Source organism: Sinohyriopsis cumingii, chromosome 4, assembly GCF_028554795.1.
Source record: "Sinohyriopsis cumingii isolate HCF-2022 chromosome 4, ASM2855479v2, whole genome shotgun sequence".
Lineage (NCBI taxonomy): Eukaryota > Metazoa > Mollusca > Bivalvia > Unionida > Unionidae > Sinohyriopsis > Sinohyriopsis cumingii.
In genome coordinates, this window is record NC_142964.1 from 99,194,152 (window position 1) to 99,209,851 (window position 15,700).

Genomic DNA, 15,700 nt, shown 5'->3' on the forward strand with positions numbered 1-15,700 from the left:
ACTTTTTACGCAGCGATACACTTTCGCACAATCAAATAATACAAATTAGAGCATAAGGTAGCAATGGAAAGATACTAAAATTCTGAAATGGGCAGATAATATTTATTTGAAAACTGGGAACAGCGCATGTTAGTGAAAAAATAAATAAAAGATGTAAAAACAATTGATCAAGTATTGATAGAATTTCTTTTTAAGACAGTGAGATATCAATCCTGCTTGCATAATTTGAGCGGTCTGTCACATTTTCTTGATTTACATCTGCCATCTTAATTAATTGAACTATCCGGAAGTGAGTTGCACCGAGATGCCTCTGGTGTTTTCAAGGGGAGATACTAACCGTGAAACCCCATATAGTCCGCTAGTAGGGATAAAGGTCACGTGTGAGGTAGAATAGAGCTATCATGTACCGTTGTTCAACAAGTGGAAATAAGATCATGAATATATAGGCATGTGGGAAAGATGTTATTCATTACTCGTCTTTATTATATGCTCATTTTTTTCTTCGTTAACTTTACATTATCAGACTCGTTCAATATTTTACGATATTGCACACCTTCATATTGCACCCACGCGCAGGACACGTGTGCCCAATAGTGTATTAGGAACTACTTTGTAAACAAATCATGTACATTCGCATAGTAGGCGCAATACATTTTGGCTGATTAAATTTGTTTCTGAATGAACTAAAGCAGATGTTTCGTGGACTGCAACATACCAACTCTTTTGCTACATTCCACGTTAACTTTTTGATACATTGTTTCAGATGTTGCGATAGACGCCATATTTCATAAAATTGCTTGGTACCTACAAATAACATGCAAGCTATAAAGACATAAACTGTCTCCTTTAGCTGGCGATAAGAATGGCAAAAAAATATACTTACAGTTTTACATCCAGAATTTCCTCAAAATGTACTTTCTTAGTTCTGCAAATCCGAATTACATGAGCCATGTCAGGAGTTCTCAAGCTTGATTACACATTTCGAAATTGTACTGTAATTTCGACTATATTACAAGTGCAATTACTACTTCCTTACTGTACTCAAAATAAAATAAACATTAAATTCAATAGCGTCTTTTTGATAATTGCAATTGAAACACTTCATATTTTTTCCCACATTATGATTTCAAATAGTCAATGACAGAACAAACACACTTGCAGATGCAAACACGCTTCTCCCGCGCCGCTTCAATCTGGCGTATTTCATGTACAATTTGCACAGATGAATCCAGTCCAAAATTACAAACTTTCGTCGAATCGAAACAAAATCTGTTCATTCCAGATCAAATGGAAAAGTTGTTGCAATACGCATTCATTCACAATATGACTGCAAATTTCAATTTTAACTAGACACGCCATTTTCTTTCGAAAGTTGTGTTGAGCGCGCGACTAATTTATCTGGGCGGAGTTACTTGCTCATTAATAATGTTGTTGTGTAATGATAAATCTGCGCTTGTGTATTTAATTTGGAATACGGCATACATTCATTTACGTTGTTTCTTGTAGTGTATTTTGTTTATATAATTAAGCCTTAGGTAGAATAAGAAAATGAGCATATAATAAAAAGGTTACTGCATTTGTATAGGAAAATATGAACTCGTTTTGTCGGATGGATATACTGTACTCCCAAGGTCGTGCAGTATTCCATCCAAAAAACTCGTTCATATTTTCCCATACTAATGCAGTAACCTATAAATACTACATAACCGAAATACTATTGTATGTTGATATGGATATATAGTAAATCCATAAAACGTATATTTCCACCAATATCCTAAAACAGATATAATCACGAAATGTTAACAGACCAATGTATAATTAAGTCAATAGAATAGAACAAAATAAGCAAAAATAGAGAGAATTAGAATGATTTTTATCAGTCTACCAAATCACGTTAACGAGCCCTTTAGCTAGAGAGAATGTGCAACAGCATACTATCTGACAGACTTAAGTGAACGACTTACCAATTAGTACTGTTACCCAGCTATCCCCATTTACTTATACCTCTCGCTCTTTGTACATAACGCTGTAGCACCCGGCTGTTCGGCGATATTTGTGTATGAAAATCAATAATCGATTTGTTACGTAGGAAGTAAATACAGTACATTAATGTATGTTGTAGAATGTGCCAGGTTGTGGGTTTTCGTTTTAAGCCATTTTCCAGCACAAGAGTGACCTCTTTATCTGACGATGGAGGACCCTGGGAAAAACCACCGACCCACGGGGAGCTGTTGGCAAACTTTCTAACAAACACAAATGTAGCAAATGGCTGAATTAGCTTAATTGGTATGTTGCATGGACTTCTAAACCAAAGATTGATGGTGAAAGCCTCATGTTCGCGAGAATAATTTGTCCTTACAATTTAAGCGTCCTTAGTAACTAAAGCTGTCCACATTAAAAGTAAATTAAAGCTGTAGGCAACTTTAGTTAATAAAGCTGTCCACATTAAAAGTAAATTACTTATATCACCCCCACTCACATACTAAAAGGTGAAGACCCACCAGAGTGCGTTTCTTGCAATGAACCATTCACTGTCAAGCACTTTATGATAGAGTGCTTCGACCAACAACCTACGCGCGATAGTTATTACATTGTGCATGACATGAAAGAACTTTTTGATACTATAAATATCACTCGTATTATAGAGTTCCTGAAAGCCATAAATATTTACTCTAAACTCTGACTTTTATGCTATCACCTTGTGCAGTTTTATGCAATATATATACCGTCCCATTTTAATACATATTCATCTTTTTTACATCTCCCGTTGATCGGGAAGCTTCATTTTGCACCGTTACCATCTTACCGTTTTAATTTCAACCATTTGTTCTTTTATATCGCTGGTCGATATAGGACCTTTTATAAGTTTTAAAAGATTATACAAATAACACTTTGTTTGGCGCTAAATAGCCTAACTGTGCTGATGCGCCGTTAAAAAACAAACAATCAATCAATCAACTAAAAGTAAATTAAACATTCATCCATATCTGAACATTTCTTATACTAAACATGAAGGTATACTGATAATATATGACAAAGAATAGCATAAAATTTAAACAAAAATGTCGAATGGTACGTGACAACACAACGGGAGCACAAATTTCATTAGCGGAGCGTAGGAAAAAGATTTGTGTAAAACCAATTGTGGCTTTTCACCTTATGTCTTAAGTAGTTAAAGTCCAGTTTACTACTGTAGAGGTGTGGGAGAGAGAAGATACTTTTGGTACTGAGGTGGGCCTTGCTAACACGTATGGCAAAATCTCAAATAAATTTGTGAATAGCTTTATTTCATTGGCCAAACTCTACAGTTGTTGGCGCAAATATAACCGATAACAAATTTAACAGAAGCACTGACGCATTTTAGAATCAAGAAACATAAATATTGAGGAGAGATATTTACACATAAGAATACATAGAAAACTCCGAACGAGTAAATTAAATATCTATATCATCCACATAAACGTTTTATTTAAGTCTTAGTTTGAAAATATCAGATTATAGTAGTGAGAATGTATAGAATATGATGTTGAACCCATTGAACAAACTGGGTGGCCTTCACGATTGCTACGTCAGAATAAATTTGTTGATGTTGTGCTACTTGTGTTGAGGAATTCAGTAATATCTGTATGAATAAATGTTACCCATCCCACTATTACAGAGTACCTTGTTAGCTCATATCAGATGCTGATACAGAGGCTGTGACAGACTATGGCATGTTTGGTACAGTGCGATTGGAACTGGAGGTTGTATTAGCATGATTTGGAAAATGACGAATATTATGTTGATGAGACTTCCTGAAGCTAGAAAGTGTGTGTGTGATTTGGATTTTTAACGTAGCTTTAACAATTTTCCAGTCATATCACTATGATGTCGGCAGTGTGGCAGTTTATAGTGATGTCTTGCACTCGGGCATCATGCCGCAGACATGTAGCATGATGTCCCACCCAGTCACATTATACTGACACCAGGCCAACCAGTCCTAACACTAACCTCTTAATGCAGAGCGCCAAGCGAAGCAGCTGTTAGTACCAGCTTTGTAAGTCTTTGGTATGACTCGGCCGGGGATCGAAACCACGACCTCCCGCATCCAAGGCGGACGCTCTAACAACTAGGCCACCGGAGCGGTCCAAATTAGAAAGTAAATGCAGATCTCAGAAAAGCAGCTAAAATATATAGCGATGAAAATAATTGTATGAATGGTCGAAAACATACATCGTTTGCTGGAAAGACAATAATAATTCTGGTACGACAAATTAAAAACAAAATACGGTAATGGACATCTCTTACCTGACATACTTGCATACATGTCACGACATATAACTTGTTTAGTGACATGTGGTAATATTCTTACGTTAATATGTCCAAATGATACACATGTTTACGTCAATATGACATGAAATTACACAGTTTTACGTTAATACGACATGAAGTGACACACAGTTTTACATCAATATGACATGAAGTGACACACAGTTTTACGTCAATACGACATGAAGAGACACAGTTTTACGTCAATACAACATGAAGAGACACAGTTATACGTCAATACGACATGCAGTGACACACAGTTTTACGTCAATACGACATGAAGTGACACAGTTTTACGTCAATACGACATGAAGTGACACACAGTTTTACGTCAATACGACATGAAGAGACACATAGTTTTACGTCAGTATGACTCTTTAGGACAATATTTTTAACATGCTGCAAGTAAATAGAACGGTACTGATACGCGGTAGGTTAATGTTACAAACAATCAGAAAGGGTTAAGGGCAAAATTTATTCGCACAGGAATGAGAAGAAAGTAAGTATATGACTAAAAATAAAATGTATTAGAAATGAATTTGGATTTTGACATTACAGAGATTGTCTTTCTGAACAAGCAAACAATGAATTTTCACAGGTCATACAATCATCAGCGGTATATTTTCGAAGTATGATTACACGAGATGTTTGCTTGACAACGTGAACACAATACTTACTGTCACGTTAGAACCTTAATTTAACGGAAACTCTTGTCTGATCTAAAGCTTGTTTTATACTGCTTCGAAACATTTAGAATATCCAATTTCGCTTACTTTGGTATCATTTGATTCTGTTCAAACACCGTATATATTGCCTCCCTGTTCTTGCTGTAAAACACAAAGGATAAATTTTTTATCTGTATTATATCTAAAATCGTTCATCACAGATTGCACCTCTGATCACCCATATCGATATTTTAAAATATTTACTGGCTTGTTGAAATGAGTTGCTTTTGTCTTCGCATCGTCAAGATTATCAAAGTCACGGATTGGAAATAACGTATTGGTTCCTTGGTACATACCAACCAGTAACTATAACCACATCCAGTGTATCTTCCTAATCGCATTCCCATCTTTGACTATCCAATCTCTGTCGTCTGTCTTGTGACACAGAGAACTTTGAGACATGATAACGATATAATTAACGAGATAATGGAAGAAAAAAAAAACTTTGTTTCTAATAATTTTAGTTCTACCAATTATTCGTAACAATTAGTCACTCCACAATTTGTTTTGCTATGTTATTCCTTCAAGCACATTGATACACGTACAAAGAGAATTGATTCAAGTTTATTGTTTTTATTGTTATTCTGACCATCTGCAACCAAAGAGATACACATTTCGCGTGCATCAAAATTTTCTGTTCTGTTCATTGTAAAATCTATATCTTATTGTTCAGTGGGTAACACTGGTCAACAGTGAAATCATTACTGACTTGAAAAGGCCCTAATCTGTAGTATTTTGGTGTGCCGAACACGAATATAACCGTGAAAAATTTGTATTGGCTTTCGTTTTGAAGATATTCATATACCTCATTTTCTATGTTTCACTGTGTAAATTTCTCCAGTAGGACTGCAGCAACATCCGGAATAATGATGTAACATTGCATAATACCATCATGCTCACATCATCCACAGTTGATTGCATCATTTTCTGATGCAATGCAATACTAATGCCATGCGGCTGCTGAAGTAAGTTGACGTCAGCAGTGTACTATACATGTGTAGGCCTATTATACTAATGCCAGGCGGCTGCTGAAGCTGACGTAAGCAGTGTACTATATAAAGCCCAATCAGATAGGTTCAGCATTTAAAATATTTTAGACGTTGTGCGAGACAGTTCAAGCTACTGTTACATAAAACTTATTATTTTATCCATTTACGTACAATAAAGAACAGTAATGCCTCGAAAGTGTGTTAATACCGCGGACAATTTTTGCTATATTTGTGGGGAAGAGACATTTGCCAACCAGAAGAAAAGTATCAATTCTCAAGTGAAGAAGGCATATCATCTTTACTTCGGATGCAAGGTTGGTGACCAAGACAAGCCTTGGGCTCCGCATATATGCTGTGCTACATGTACAACACAGCTTTCACAGTGGTTGAATTGCAAAAGGTCATCAATGCCGTTTGCAGTCCCAATGGTGTGGAGAGAGCCAAGCAACCACCTAAATGACTGTTACTTCTGCTTGGTTCCTCCTCTTTCCGGCGGAATAACGAAGCGAAAGAAGTCGAGAATAGTCTACCCAAACATTCCGTCTGCATTGAGACCAGTTCCACATGGTGAGGGACTTCCTATTCCAGAACCTCCAGCAGAATATTCTCTTGATTCATCTGACGAAGACAAAGGTGAGTCGACCTGTTCTTCTCCTGGTCCATCAGCATGCAGTGATCCAGATTTTCACTGTGGTGCATCATCAACCCCACACAGAATAACACAGGAAGAACTAAATGACCTGATTCGTGATTTGGACTTATCAAAGAACAAGGCAGAATTGCTAGGATCAAGACTCCAACAATGGAATCTTCTAGAAGAAGATGTCACAATTACTGCATATCGAAAGCGCCACCAGCAATTGGAGCCTTTCTTCAGAAAGGAAAGTAATCTGATATTCTGTTCCGATATTGAGGGCCTCATGAATGCTTTAAAAATCACTCATGACCCACAAGAATGGAGACTATTTGTGGACTCTTCGAAACTGAGTCTCAAGGCTGTGCTTTTGCACAATGGAAACATTCTTCCATCTATTCCAGTAGCGTATGCTGTCCACATGAAAGAGACATACGATAACTTAAGGCAGCTACTGAATTCCATTGAGTATAACAAGTACAGCTGGCACCTCTGTGGTGATTTGAAGGTAGTTGCCCTTTTAATGGGACTGCAGCAAGGATATACAAAATACATGTGTTTCTTATGCGAGTGGGATAGCCGAGCAAGGGAAATGCACTACATGAGGAAGGAATGGACTCACAGGCAGAATGTAGCCATTGGAGAGAAGAATATCCAACACCCAGCTCTGGTTGAGGCTCAGAAAATCTTGCTACCACCCCTTCACATCAAACTAGGTTTGATGAAGAACTTCGTGAAAGCCATTGACCGGACTTTGCCAGCATTCCGATACCTGCATGAAAAATTCCCTCGACTCAGCGAAGCAAAGATTAAAGAGGGAGTTTTTGTGGGTCCTCAGATTCGAGAGCTTTTCAAAGATGACCGGTTCAACAACTTGCTGGAAGGTGACGCGAAACAAGCATGGAATGCTTTTCGCCTAGTTTCTACAAACTTCCTCGGAAATGTTAGGGCAGAAAACTATAAGGAACTAGTAGAAGACATGTTGATGAAGTATAAGAAACTTGGCTGCAATATGTCTCTAAAGATTCACTTCCTTCATTCCCATTTGGATTTCTTTCCTAGCAACTGTGGTATTGTTAGTGATGAACACGGCGAACGTTTTCATTAAGATATCGCAACAATGGAACAAAGATACCAGGGAAAATGGTCCACTACAATGCTGGCTGACTACTGCTGGACACTCCTCAGAGATGCTCCCGAACAGCTGTACAAGAGACAGGCGAAGAAATCTAAGATGTAGTCAATGACTTGATTTTTTATAGGTAGGCTATTACAGTTGACCTTTTACTATTGGAATGCATTTCGTTATGTAAACATTAATTTCTTGCAGATTACAAAAAAACTAGAGCCAATTTTGCAATTTGACTGTCATATTCGTGTTCAGCACATAAAAATTGATAAGAATTGACTAATTTTATTTCAGTAACATGACTTTTGTAAAAATTTGTTGTCCAGTGTAATTTAAGACCGCTGCTGTGTAATATGTTTTCCCGATTGCCTTTCAAGTCATATCAGGTGCAGTGAATGATACGGAAATAATATTCGACTGTTATATTACTTAGTCTGTTTACATTCGTTGTGAGAAATATTTAATAGCTTATGAAGATTGTTGCCTCAATTAGAAACCTTGGGAATAAACAATGGTTAGAAAACCATCCATCGTCATCAAGATCTTTTCTATCGGCAATGTGTATAATGTTTCTGGATCCCTTTCACCAGTCTTTTTGAATCGTATTAAAATAACCTTCAAGCCTCATTCTCACCGAATCAGATATGACCTTCATCAAACGTGTATTTGCTCTGTCTAATATTGGGGCACCGAGTGGCCTAGTCTAAAGCGCTCACTGTTCCGGATCACTGTCATCTCACCTTTGTCTGGGGTTTTCCAGGGTTCTTCCTCCACCAGTTATACTGGCCGCCATGTATAACCTATCTTATGCTGAAAAATGGCGTTAAGCCCTACAACAACATGTCTAATATTTTCTATGTATCTCACACACATTCTCATTACGTAGTCGAATATAAAGCGAGTCTATTCCTTTACTTATCATTCTGCAATTAAACAATTGATAACAGACGTTAACCGATTCGTAGTGGAGACAAATGTTTTCCATTTCCAATGTTTCTTATCACTATGGATCACTTCAGCCACTTTGTGAGGTGTACGTGTTGTTTTAAACGGTGCGATGTGCATTTCCCGAACTTGACTTCGCGCTTATTAGGAGATATGTATTTACTTTATGTCAAGATGTTCGCTATTTATTGTGCCGAAATTGCATACACAATCATGAATGCAATATTCTTCAAAAACACCAGTAACAATTGCAGTGAATTTGTATTTGTGTTTGAATCACTCATCTGAATGTTAGCTCATCTGAATGTCAGTAAAGTCATTCAGTGTATGATCTCTTTATTGTTGTGGTTTGGCATGTCATTTAAACAATGTCTGCCAAACATCACTATCAGTTAAGAAATACAGAGAAAATAGCATGATTCAGCATTTCCAAGTACTGAGTGACCAAAGCTTGCTATTTCAATCTTTAATTCAAGTACTCGTGGAAAATAAACTCATGTCTTATATTGATATCAGTAATCACTTTTTTCTGAAAACTTGTTATATTCCGATGTCTAACATTATATTGTATTATGTTTCAACACCTCCTTTCGAATATACTTTTCAGTGAAAAAAATAAATACGGTTTCTATCACTGCTGTGCTATATCCTGTGTAGGTTAGTGGAACACCTTTACAAGTAGCCAATCCGGATAAATACAATCTAGCTGTTGAAATACGTACACAAGCAGAAACTGATTCCATCCTTGCCTCTAAGAATTTCAGAACTTTTGTTACCGTTCTGCATTTTGTTCTCATGTCTTTCTAATGTTCTATCTGCATTGTGCATTCACTTAATACGCTCTTTTCCTAACAAATAAGTATACTCATTTTTTTCAACAGTTGTTTTAATTTAAAAAGGTACTTAGGGTATCAGATCGCGTGATGTAATTTGCATATAAGAAACTGGAATGATCAATTTTGAAAACTTTTTCAGTGTTCATTCCTGATGATGGACCAATTACAAACTTCAGTATTCTTTTTAAAGCGTGCAGTATGCAACAGGATGTTTTCATTTCTCGCGGCACATGATGTATTATATAGCGCAAACGACAGCATTGCGCCATTGATTTCAAACTCGATTGTGTTGCATTAACACGTTATCATGTAAAAGTGCTATCAATCAGTTCGGAACTAAGAGCAAAAGAAATCATTCGTTTTACTATTTCTTTAGTGTCCACTGGTTATGACAGACAAATTGTATATTTCAATATCTTTATCAAAGATTGAAATTCCGCGTGTGAAACTAAGTTAATGACATGTTCTGTTTTTCCATACATTATTTGTCTAACTTACAAATCATTTAACTCGAAACAAGCTTAAAGCATGTCTGGTATTGCCAAGAATTATACTGTCATGGCAGAAATACAACCTTGTGCTTTGGTAGATAGGTCATTGTACATATCAGGCTTTATTACTAATCTGTGTTGAAATGTAGAAATAACTTTACCTTAAGTTTTTCAGAAGATTTCCATAAAAACTGTACCACAAATCAAATAATATATTATGCAATTTGTGTTAGATCTTTTGACCTGTGTTATGTCACTTAGTATTACACCGTCTCGTCCCTTCTTGAAAACGTCTAGTTTTGGACACTTTTATGGATCGTGATGTGTTTCTCTAGATGCCCAACAAGTTTAACACTACCTGGTATGAATCTTGTATCCTTGGCAAAGTTACGTTCTCTGGCATTTTGGGTACCTTTTTTAAACTTGGTCACCTTGTATGTATGTCGTCAGAGCATTTCAAATATAGATAAATAAGGATAAATCTGACACCATACAAAACTTAGGAACAAATGACTTACAGTGATACAGCGCATAATAAAACAAATACTGAGAAATCCTTTTGAAAATATAATAGGTTCCACAACATGCTCCATGCGGGGAGAAGCGAAAGATATAAGTGAGTTCAACAAAACTGCTATATATTGCAAGCCTAGTCCAAAATAATAAATTCAAACGTGGAGAAATGAAAATAGAAAGTACCACAAACTGGTATGTAGCGAACAGAGACCATCATGAAGAGCACGTACAAAAGTGAATAGCTGGCATCAAAGAGCACGATAAGGAGTACTGTATGCAAATATGCAACAATGACTAAAGCAACGGACAAAAACATTTCAAGCCAGCAAAATCATATTAGGTTTGACACAATGCTACGTATGCTATTTATTAACATTATTTACCACGTCGCAAAATCTTTTTCTTTCTAATTACAATACAATTATTTTAAACTTCCTTAAATTTTAAACACCATTCGTTATAAAAGCTGTCAAGTGAAGCTCGGATTACATTCCTGTCAAATCATATTTATCTTCATTGGCCTTTGTCCTGAGAATGATGGTCATCGATAAATGTCTAAGGCTCCTATCAACAAAACTTAACAGGTATCTAATCACTAACGTAACTTAAGTCTTAGTTAATTATCGCCCACAAAATACAGGAAGTTTTTCTATTCTTTATTTTTCTGGGACTATTATCGTATATTGAAATATAGCCAAAAGGAAACAAAAAACAATCAATAAAAATAAATAATAAATTTTAAAATAGACATGAAACTAAATATATTTTCGATAGCAATTTCATTACTTTAAAGAACTAAGAAAGATAGAACAGAAAGATAATGAAGGAATGACTAAGAGAGTGAGTGAAAAGTGAACTAGGTGGAAGAACTATGCGTTAGTTATATCAATAAAGAAAGAAAAATGTATGTATGTATGTATGTATGTATGTGTATATATATATATATATATATATATATATATATATATATATATATATATATATATATATATATATATATAATAAATGCATTACGTCAAAATTTGCAGAGGAAGGCAATTATTATTGTTTTTAAAGTTAAAAGCTGGGCAGATGGTTGGACGGGTGATGAACAATCTGCCGAATAATATTCTGCCTTCTTTTGAACTTTCATCACTGTACATATTAGACGTGCTTTACTACAGATTAAAAGAAGTCATTCTGTACAAATAATTTCATTTGTCAACGTTAAATAACTCAAGAATGAAATATATTAAAAGGAGGAAAAGTTATTGAGATTAACTTTTTTGGGCCAGTATATAAAATTTGCATATCCCGTTCCACTGGCCTGTAGAGACAGCTGAAATATGTGGATATTTATGTAGATATTGTTTAGTCTTATTGTTAGGAGAGATAAAACTATTTTATTATAAACTTTCTGTTTCTCTAATAAGGAAAATTTCCATCGATAAATAAAATGAGATCCTGTGAAATGTATATGCGGTACGTCGAACACCTGCAGTTATTTGCATGTGAGGTAACATAGATGAATGACAGTGGCGTCAACAAGTTAGAGAGGGATACCAATTATGCTACTGTGCAAGGAGCTTGATATAAATTCCAGGAGCTCCAAGGATAGTCTCAGATTGATATAAAGGCCGATCTGAATAAAGTTTACTGCTGTACTTTTCTGTGAAAGCCTAAAAGTCTGAAGTAGCTTTGTTGATCGGAAGATGGTTGCTTATAATTTTGTCGAGTTTAGTCTAAAAACGTAAGACGATAGGTTACATACAAATCAGTGTTACAAATCGGCAAGTGTATACATGTAGAAATGAAACGAAAATATCTCATCTTTCATGCACAACTATTTATTTGCTGGCAAAGAAAGTTTGCAGGAAATCACAATAAAAACGAATGAAACATAAAGTCCAGTTGTTAATTTAAAATTCTATATGCAAATGAAGTTCAATAAATAAATGTTGTGTTACGTAATAAAATTATTTACAAAAACATGGGCATTATTAAGTGTATGTCAATGTAACAAACACACAATGATTTGTGAAGAAGAGTTACACGAATACATTTTTCAAACATTTATTTTAAGTCATTGAGATTCGTCTTTGAAAATCTATTTGATACTGAATCTCACGACCCTGATATTCAATAATGGGCGCGTATTTCGAGGTCATCCAATTGCTCTTTGAACTTTATATAGATGCATTCCGTCCCGGTTTCCGAAGTCAATCACCTTTCCTAATATGAGAAAAGCTTTGATCGGTCTTGGGTTCACAAGACTTGCTGAAAGATGGTCAAAGTTGATCATCACGATCTTCCTATGTTTATCGTTCAAATACAGGTCCAAGGCATACATCCATTATATCTCCGTCCGCGGTCGACCTTCCTGGCAGAGATATCTTTCTGATAATATAACCAGAAAATATCTAGTCGTTCGCAGTATATTTTTACATTCTTCCTTCTTGTTGCCCGACAAGCAGTCTCTCATTGGGAGATAAATACGATATTCAAAAGTCTGCAAATACGGCAAAAGAACCTGCTTGATCCACACACACAGTTGGTCGTTTCTTTCATCTGAGGATATGTAAACGTCGTATTGAAATTCGCATATAGAACGGTCGTGTTTTCGAAACAATATGATGAGTTCATACTTGCAATTGTAAATAAGGTAAGTAGGCACACCGAAAAGAATTAAAACTGAGGGAAGAGAGACACATATAATCACTATTGTAAAGGTTAATCCCTGGCACTCTTTGAGATGCAAACCTTCCAAGTGAATTGCTTTCACCAGTCCATGATTTTCCGTTTCACAGAACATAGAATCTGAACTGACCTGGCGAAGTTCAAGCCAATCAGACAACCAAAGGGTGTCGCAGTCATAAAACAATACCACATTTTGTAGGTCCATGGAAAGAAAAGGCAAATGCTTTATCGTTTTCGGGAAATAATAAATCAAATCTGTATTGTTTGCTATTGATAAATTTGTCGCATTTAGCAGGCTCTTTATTACCTTGTCATCTGTTGTTTGAAGAGGATTATTGCAAGCCTTCAGGACTGCGATATTTCCGAGGTAATTTCTATTATCTAGAACAGATATGTCATTTTAACACACATGTAACTCATACGCAAACGATGTATCTGGCAGGCTTTGTGGCATCTCTATTAGACCTTTTCCTTGGCAGTCAACTAAAAACCTTGATTTTCTGGGTTGCATGGTACATTTGCAATTGACTGGACATCCATGCTGTGCGTCTATGGTACAAACAAACAGGTCCAATTTGTTCTTTTTCACTAAATCTATTATAAGTTCTCCCTCTAGATTCGCCGGACTCGCACATTTGACATCGAAATAATCCACCCAAGCTTTACGAATGACTTCCTCCGCAATTTCTAAGAATGGCTCCATTTCGCAATCACAGGAAAAACTGGCACCACGAAAGTCGAATCCAAAGTCGAACAGTGTACCTAGCATAGCCACGTTTTGTACACATAGTTTTCTGAAATCCGGCCACGTTTGAAATGGATTGTTGTTCATATAAACCATACCAGGGCCGTAGGTATTATCGGGATCCAATAGTTGGTCCAATACATTTGTTAGATCTGTTATTTTATTATGACTGAAGTCTCTTTCACAGAATGGTCCACTTATAACAATGTTTGTGATGTCTAATGATGTCATCTCATTATAACTCGCATTCATGTATTGGATGTTTAAATAGGACGAAACCACAGAAAATGGATCCAGATGTTTGATTTTATTTTGCGAAATGTCATGAAACAAGTTTTTCAAGCCGAGTGAATGTCATGTCATCAAATGTGGTCAAGCGATTCTTGTTCAGGTCGAGTTCCTCAAGATTTAGCAAGCACGAAATGTTTCCAAGTAATCTAATCCGATTTTGTGAGAGATGTATTCGAACTGTATTCAGCAAGTTACAAATATTGGTCGGTAAATATCCCATGACATCTTTTTCATGAACCAGACGAAAGTATTGTTCCGACTGAAAGCTGTTGTTGGATGTTACGGCAAGAGTCGCTCCATCGATGTTGGTATATTCCAAATACAGATCACTGAGAATATTGACATTCCAAGTTACGTTGCATGCAAAGTGAGAGGGTATCAATGACAGAATTAAAATTTTTAACAATTCAAACAATGAACGATCCATTTCTCACGAGGTTGTTAACCGACGTTATTTTCAACTTTTTTTTAATGTAAATTCAATGCGTTTTGTCCTACATTTTCTTTAAGACTAAATAGGCATGCACAGGTGCTCAGTTATCTAGCAAGACAGAAACACGTTGAGAGCAAATCGATCGAATACATAAGTTCACATCTAGATTTTAAGATACGTAAATCCCAATAAGACGTTATTTCAAACCCTGGCCCAAATTTATCTATTTATCTTTGTGAATGATTATCTTGGCTGTAATAAAGATATCTTGCCAAATGCGTGTATACTTTAGGAAAATCAGTGTGTAGTAAACACAACAGTCTGATCTAATCCCGAAAAGCATGGACTTTAATCTGCCGTCGAAGAAAGTGACACCGGATCAGGGTCAACGTTGGTCGGTTAGAGTAACAAATGGAACCATGCTCGAAAAAGTCAACTAAGAAGTCAATTAGTTAGGAAATTATTCAACAGCAGGCAGGTTAAATCTCCTTTGAACTTTATTGCATTGAACTCAAAATAAAGTTCAGTGTACCAAAACATTGACCGTCCATACCTATATTTATTTTATTACATTACATTATTTTAGCCCAGATAATATAACAATAGCAAGTAACTTTAAAAGGAATTATACTAACTAATAGTATTACTTTAGTTTAGAAAGAGTTATCAATGTCTGTCTCGGATGTGGGAGGTTGTGGGTCCGAACCCCGGCTGAGTCATACCAAACACTTATAAAAATGGCTCTAGCAGCTGCCTGCCTTGCCAGGCGCTCACCTTTAAGAAGTTTGTGATAGGACTGGTCGGCCTCGTGTCAGGATAATGTTACTGGGTAGGACATGATGCTACATGTCTGCGGCATGATTCCCCAGTGCTAAACATCACTATACACTGCTACACTGTAGACATCGTAGCGATATGACTAAAATTGTTTAAAAAATGTAAACACCTTAAAAATCCAAAAGGAAAACAAAAATAGCCCCAC

The 15,700-nt window shown here is 36.1% G+C and overlaps 2 pseudogenes; both read right to left on the reverse strand.

Annotated features, from left to right (window-relative positions):
• Window positions 1-12,611: 12,611 nt before the first annotated feature.
• Window positions 12,612-13,642, reverse strand: LOC149801756 (uncharacterized; annotated as a pseudogene).
• LOC149801757 (toll-like receptor 6) lies at window positions 13,642-14,796 on the reverse strand (annotated as a pseudogene).
• Window positions 14,797-15,700: the final 904 nt, after the last annotated feature.